Source organism: Sminthopsis crassicaudata, chromosome 2 (assembly GCF_048593235.1).
Source record: "Sminthopsis crassicaudata isolate SCR6 chromosome 2, ASM4859323v1, whole genome shotgun sequence".
NCBI classification, from domain to species: Eukaryota; Metazoa; Chordata; class Mammalia; order Dasyuromorphia; family Dasyuridae; genus Sminthopsis; species Sminthopsis crassicaudata.
In genome coordinates this window covers 179,292,797-179,300,189 of record NC_133618.1, presented here as the reverse complement: position 1 = coordinate 179,300,189, position 7,393 = coordinate 179,292,797, and the positions used below count along the sequence as shown (strand labels likewise).

At 34.3% G+C, this 7,393-nt stretch overlaps 1 long non-coding RNA gene across 1 annotated transcript in view; it reads left to right on the top strand.

The window, feature by feature from the left end:
* Window positions 1–7,393, top strand: part of LOC141555241 (uncharacterized) — a 71,544-nt gene that overhangs the window by 1,426 nt on the left and 62,725 nt on the right. Inside the window, exon 2 of the long non-coding RNA XR_012486127.1 lies at window positions 608–686. This is a non-coding gene — a long non-coding RNA (uncharacterized LOC141555241). The remainder of the gene's footprint in view (window positions 1–607; window positions 687–7,393) is intronic.

Here is a 7,393-nt window from a genome sequence, read left to right as displayed (position 1 = left end):
AGCAAATTTGTGTTATTTGAAAAAAAACAAACTCAATTCTATTTGTGATTCCAACTTTGAGGTGCAAGTGTAAAATTCCTTGTTTGTTTATTTCCAAATCATGACTTCCTTTTGCTACTCATATAGCCAAGGAGGCCATGAGGGCAATCTTCTTGCTCTAAGAAGAATGCTGTCCAAGAAATTTCCTTCTCTGGTTAGAAGTGTACTACCTAAAATACAGAAATCCTCACTCTCCTAATGTACATAGGAGTTGGGGCCCAACAACCTATGAGCCCCCATTAGTGTTGAGTTGTTAAGCTTTTGACATTTGCTCAGGTAAGGAATCTCAGAGGACCCTAGTTGTTGCTATTTGGTATGTCAACTCAAAGGCTATCTTCTCTCTGACTGTATAGGTAAGAAGTTGGACAGTTACTACTTGTTTTTGGCCTGAGGCATCACCAAAATTTCTGGGGAGGAGGAATAGTGTTCAGGCTTCTTTCACTCAGAAAACACCTCTGTTCAACTTCATTTGGGTCTGTGAAAGTTGAAAAAAGCAAAAGGGCTGAGAGGTAGTCTCTTTAATGGCACTAGTATAGAGGAATGTAAAATGAACTTTATCTCTCCTTAGTCCTTGCCACCCAATCATCTTGGAAGCCATCCCAGTTTCTGGAAACCAGTTTGGAGGGATCACTTGCCATCTTAACAAGGTAGTAGTGGACATGTTCATATTCTATAGGGGGAGAGGTATATTCTATTACAGATTAATCTATCTTGTCATGTTTTATTACTTTTTGCTAAAGGTCATTGTAAGAATTAAAGAACAAATATCAGTGATTTTAGGGTAAACCACAGCATTTAAGGTGAGTTTCTGATCATATAAATACAAGATGTTCCAAATTTCTGTTAAAAATTAAAACTACCCTAAGATTTTTTGGGATACACCCTTTGTAACATTTCAGAAGAATTACATAGAAGGTATCATCAGGCAAATAGAGAACCTCATGTCAGTTTTAATTACAATATTAAAATATTACTTGATGATATCTTAGAAAAGGTCATTTAACTTGGATTTCTAAAGGATTCAGTTTCTTTATCCCTAAAATAATGATGGACTATATGGGCTCTGAAACTCTTTTTAACATTAAATCCATTATCCTGTTTAATTTTTTATATATTTTTTGTCAGCCATTGTACATATGCCAAGAAGCCATTGGGGCTTGTCCTGTATTTTGATGAGATTAGTTTGGGTGATCCTGGTAGGGTTCAAGGCACTTTGGCTAACTTCAGAGTTCAAGAATGATACTTATGTAGTCTATATTTTTCATATAGATTTATGTCATTATTTGATTAAAGGTTAAATCCAGTTTTTTAAAATAGATTTTTATTAAATTATGTTTTTACATTTCCTTTATTATTTACTGTATCCATTCTCTTTCTACCCTCACAGAACAGCATTTGTGATCACTGTAAACTTTATATTGTTTGATATTATAGTTATAAAGACAGGACTGCAATATGGAGTTGTTTAATGCAAAGTGGTCTTAATGCCTATGAGACATTTTACTTTTTCACTGTTCTAATTTGTGGTAATCTTGTATCAGTAATTGGAGAAAACTCTTGACCAATAATTCCTGTTTGTGAATTGTTCTCCTTCTGTCTTTCAAAGTTAACTTAGATCCTCTCTTGGTTTCTGGTCCCCATTAAAAAACAAAGAAACAAACAAACAAATTCCCCCAATAGAGACTCAACTAAGTCTTTTAACACTAAATGACCTTGAGAACTTTACCACATCTGGGTCTGAGTAGAAATGTCCCCTCCCATATTTGACACTGATTACTTTTCCTCAACCAAACTGATGTGAAGAGTATGTAGTTTCATTGTATGAACCCCAACTTTGAGCATATTTCCTTTTGGACACATTTCCCTTCCCCTCCAACTGGGTGAATTCCTTGCATCTGTAGGGATGAACGTCAATTTATAGCATCATACAGTGTGTGTGTGTGTGTGTGTGCTTTTTAAATTTTTTGCTTGCTTGCTATGTAACTCTTATTTATATCAACTTCAGCAATTTCTTGTAGCTTCTTAAAACCAGGTAAGTGATGTGGCAAGGCCAAATAAAGTACCATCCCTCATAACAAAGAATTAAAAAAAAAAAGAAAAGGAAAAAAAAGATAGAGAAGACAAAATTCAGGAAAAATCAATCAATACATCATCCCTCCCCCCCAAAAAAAAATACTAACAAAGCAAAAACAAAAAAAATGTCAAAAATCCTTCTATGGAACCCAATATTCAATGAACCCTGGATCATTCTCTTTACCTCATATAGAAGAACAGAGTTAGGCAACTTATCATCTATTCTTTGGGATCAACTTTATTCTTTGTAATTTCAAAACATTGTTTCTTCTTTTTTATTCATTTTAAAAAAACATTGTCTGATTTTCAGTTCCAAATCATCTTTTTTCCACCTTTCCTTCTGCCATTGAAAGAAAAACAAAACTATAAATATGTATAGTCAAGCAAAACAAGTTCCCTCATGGGTTAGCATCCTTCCCCCAAATGCTTCTATCTTCACTATGAGACCATTACCTCTTTATATGAAAGTAAAAAGTATGTTTCATCATCAGTTTTTTGGAATTGTGATAACATTCAGTTTTTTGTAATTTTTTTTGAGGTCCTTGTTTTTTCTCTTCATGTTCTTATCATTATATATATTATTTTCCAGACTTTGCTTATTTCACCCAGCTTCAGTTCATAAAAAAATCTTTCCATATTGCTGTATATTTATTTAGTGAACTTTCTTACAGCAGAAAAATATTTCATCACAATTTAATGCAGTTTTCTAATCTACATCTATCTTGTTTCCATTTCTTTCTGTCACACATACAAAACAAAGTTGTCCTAAATATTTTATTTTACTTTTTGTCAGTTAGCTTGTTATAACTATAATGCCTGAGAAACTGAGTCAAGATAGAAATTAGAGTGTTTTTAATATTTCATTTGAAAGGGAGACTTTTACCAGGGCCAAATGAATCCATGGTTTGGTCCCAGGACTGAATGAGACTATCTTCTCTAAGAATCCAGCATCTAGCAGCCAATATGAGTTCTCAATGACATATTTATACACAGTAACCAAACAAAGGCAGGGGGTGGAGTCCAAACTCTGGTGAGCAGGAATCTCCAGACAGGAACCATCAATCCAGTTCTGACAGGTTGGGGGGTAGGACCATAAATTCTAACAAACTGGGAGGTAAGAAAGTGTCTAGCTAGAGATACAAAATCTAGACTCCCCCTTTTTGAGTTTACACATTGACAATTTATAGCTTCTGAGTTATACCAGTCTTAATGAACTGGAGCGGTGTGGTTTGCAACAAAGGGGATTGAGGCAGAACAATTAAGGAAAGTAAGACAGGACCAATTAGGGAAACTGACCAATTAGGGAAACAGGCAGGGCAATTTAGGGAAACTGATGCAGAACAATTAAAAGAACTGTGGCACAACATGACATAGCTAATAGTGTAATCTCTGGGTCAAAGAGTATACACATTTTAGTCATTTTATTTGCAAAATTTCAAATTTTTTCCCTTTATGGTTTAATTCACAATTCCACCATAATGTGGTATTATAAACATTGGAGGGGTTATATAAAAAAAGATAACCCCTCCAATGTTTACTATTCCAATATTTTATCTTCTTTATCAATTTTTGTTTTGCATTTATTGATAATAATAGTGTTTAAATGTTAGGATTTGCAAAGAATTTTACAAATATCTTATGCTTTTATTCTCCCAACACCTGGAGGTGAGTACTATTATTACCTTCATTTTACAAATGAAGAAATTAAGACAGACAGAGATGAAATGACTTGCCCAGGATTATATAGCCAGTGTCAGAAGTCAGATTTGAACCTGTGACTTTCTGATTCTAGATCTAATGTTCAGGTGAATGAATGAATCTGCTCCTGACTCTGGTTGAGTTTGTTACAATTTATATGCTCTACACTGGGTATAAACCAATCATTAAATCACTAGGACCATTATTTGTTGTAAGATTAAATCAATCATACTGAATTTAGAGAATTTAGATTAATAAATCACCATGCTAAACTAGACAACCATTGTCATAAGAATCCTTGTTTCAAGTACAAGAGTCCAGGCCCATAACAGGGATAATAATAGCAAGTACCCCACTGGGTTAATTGTAAAGATCAAATGGGATAATACACATAAAATACTTTGCAAGTCTTTAAAAAAAAAAAAAAAAGGAATTGTCTAGGGTCATATCTAGTAAGGGTTTGGAGATTGGTTTGGAAGTTTGTCAGGCTTTCCTGACAATAGAGCTAGTTGTCTAGCCACTTGATCTACTAGCTATTTACTCAGATTTTTTGACTATTTATTGGGAAATGGTTTTTGGTCTCACGTATTTCTGTTTTCATTTTATATATATCTGGAATGCAAACTTTTTTCAGAGATATCAGTACCAAGATTTTTTTCCCCTTTAGATCACTTCCTTTCCACTCAATGCTCTAATTTTATTTGTGTAGTCACTTTTCAATTTTATGGAATAAAAATTATTATCTTTTGTAATTGCCCACATCTCATACTTTGTTAAGAAGTCACCTACTTAAAGCTGTAAAAAGTGTATGATTCTGTTCATATTTTTTATAGCATAATGTTTAATTGTTCAGATAAAGTACCTATTTTGAATTTATTGTGAAATATGGTATAAGGTCTTAGTCTGACCCAAATTTCTAACAAACTGTTTTCTGGTTTTCCCAGCAGTTCTTAAATGGTCAATTTAGAAATACAACTAATTCTCTGTTTCGCTACTAAAATCTTCTCTGATTTTGTCTTACATAGAGTAGAATTTCAAATATAATGCTGGTGACATGAGCCTTACATCTGAGTACAGTTGGAACCAGATTAAAATATAATTGGAAAATATTGAACGAAATAAATAAATGCAATAAAACAGAGATAAAATTACATTTTAAAAGTAAGTCAATATATGTCTCTTAAGGATCCATTTCTATTTGAGTTTGATACCATTAGTATAGACTATAGAGGTAGCCCTGGGTTCTTGAAGGCTATTCCAGCAGAGCATAATTTCTTTCAAGTCCTACCAAGCTGGGAACGCTTTGGATCTAGGTCTGATCATCTCTCTCTCTCTCTCTCTCTCTCTCTCTCTCTCTCTCTCTCTTTCTCTCTCTCTCTCTCTCTCTCTCTCTCTGTGTTTGAGGATGTCTGTTAATTTATAAAAGCTCATTACTACATTAAATATAAATTGAATTTTTTTGGCCACAGAGGCCAAATACCATCTCCTAAGTCACTGAGAGATCTTGTGATTTATATATCTGAAATATAAAAATAATTCTCTTACAAAATAAAGTGGCCAGAAAAATCTAAGGATGGAAGTATGGTAAATTGGGAATAATGCTGAGTTTAACATCTGAGGACCCAAGTTTAAATCTTCCAAGATTGAATCCGTAACTGCTATATCAGTATCCAATACATCCTTTAATATAAAAGAAGAAGTAATCTCAAAGTTTCCTATTTGTAGCATATAGCAGGCCTTGACATTTTTCTTTTACTTTCCCTGTCTCTTTTTCCTAGGGGTTTTTCCTTGAAAGTTCCTTTCCATCACTCCCTCACTCAGTGATTGCTTATTGCTTCAAAAAACAAAACAAAACAAAACAAAACAAAACAAAAAAACAAACAGACAAACAAACAAACAAAAAACCCCCAACATCAACAATAACAAAAAAAAAAAACCCCAAAAAACCAAAACCAAAACCAAAACCAAAAAACTTTGCTTGGTATTCAAAGCCCTTTATAACACTCCCCCCACTTTATCATTTTAGTCTTATACTTTACTCCCTACTACACACTCTTTGATTCAGTGACATGAGTCTCCTAGCTGTTATAGGAATAGCACACTCCATTTTTTATCTCAGAGCATTTTCTCTGCCTGTCCCTCCTACATGCTTTCTCTTTTGATTTTCTTGGCTTCCTTTAAATCCCAACTAAAATCTTACTTTCTGAAGGAAGTCTTCTTCAGCTGCTCTTAATTCTAGTGCCTTTAACTTATTTTTTTTATCATGTACATGGCTTGTTTTACATTTCTTTGTTTACCTGTTATTTTCCCCATTTGATTGTACCAGTAATATAGAGTCAAAAATACTTAAAAATATGAGACAAATCAGCTTAGTCTGAAGCTAATCCTTTGCATCTTCCTTTGGTAGAAATTCCAGAAGTGTGGACCATCACAAACATATTAGAGATAAGAAAGACTAGCTGGAAGAGGAATACTTAGGAGTCTATTGCAAGCATGATGAGGACTTGCTGTTGTGAGGGGCTCTGTTGCTCTCAGGCCAAACCCCACAGAAATCGTTAATCACTAACAGATAGGGACAGATACAAGTCTACACAATCTATAATTCTATCATCTGTTAAGTCTAGATATACGATAAAAATCTGCCAATAAAGAAATAGCACCAAGAGGATGTAAGCCAGGACATTAAACCACAAATTTTAATTAATCTTTCCCCTAACATGGTGCCTTTGTATTATCCTTTTCTGTCCTTTGGGAGAATTTATGATGAAGTCAGGCAAATTATAATGTCATTAACATACCTTAATACCCTCCCTCCCTCTCTATAAAGAGATCTCTAAGAGATCTAAGAGATCCCTCTAAATAGATCTCAAGATCTATTTAATCCAACTGAGCATTTATTTATTTATTTATTTTATTTTTAAATTTTTTTCCCTGAGGCCAGAGTCACACAGCTAGGAAATGTTAAGTGTATGAGGTCAGATTTGAACTAAAGTATTCCTGACTTCAGGGCTAGTGCTCTACCCACTGTGCTCCCTAGTTGCTCTTTTAATAACATTCCTCATAAGTAGTCATCTAGGCTCCAAGCTTGAGGGAGTCACCAATTCCCAAGGCATCCCACTCCACTTCTGCATCACTCTAATTGCATTGAACCTAAAATCTGGCTCTCTAAAACTTCCACTCAACGCCCTAGTTATTCGCTCTGGGTCTAAAAAAGAGCAGGTTTGATTAATCTTCCATGAACAATGCTTCCAAGCATTTGAAGACAACTTTTCATCTTCCTGAAGTCTTGATGAAAGAAACTTGATTCCAATGTTTCTAGTCTAGATGACTGAGAGAAGGGGTTATATCAGTGGGTAGAGACAAGGAAGACAAAGAGTCAGTTTGGGGAGAAGATAATTTCTTACTGGATATATAATGCCAGAGAAACTGAGGCAAGATAGATATTAGAGAGTTTTTAAAATATTTTATTTGAAAGGGAGATATTTACTGGGATCAAATGGATTCAAGGTTTGGTCCCAGGGCTGAATGAGACTATCATCTCCAAGAATCCAGCATCCAGCCAGCATCTAGCAGCCAATGCAAG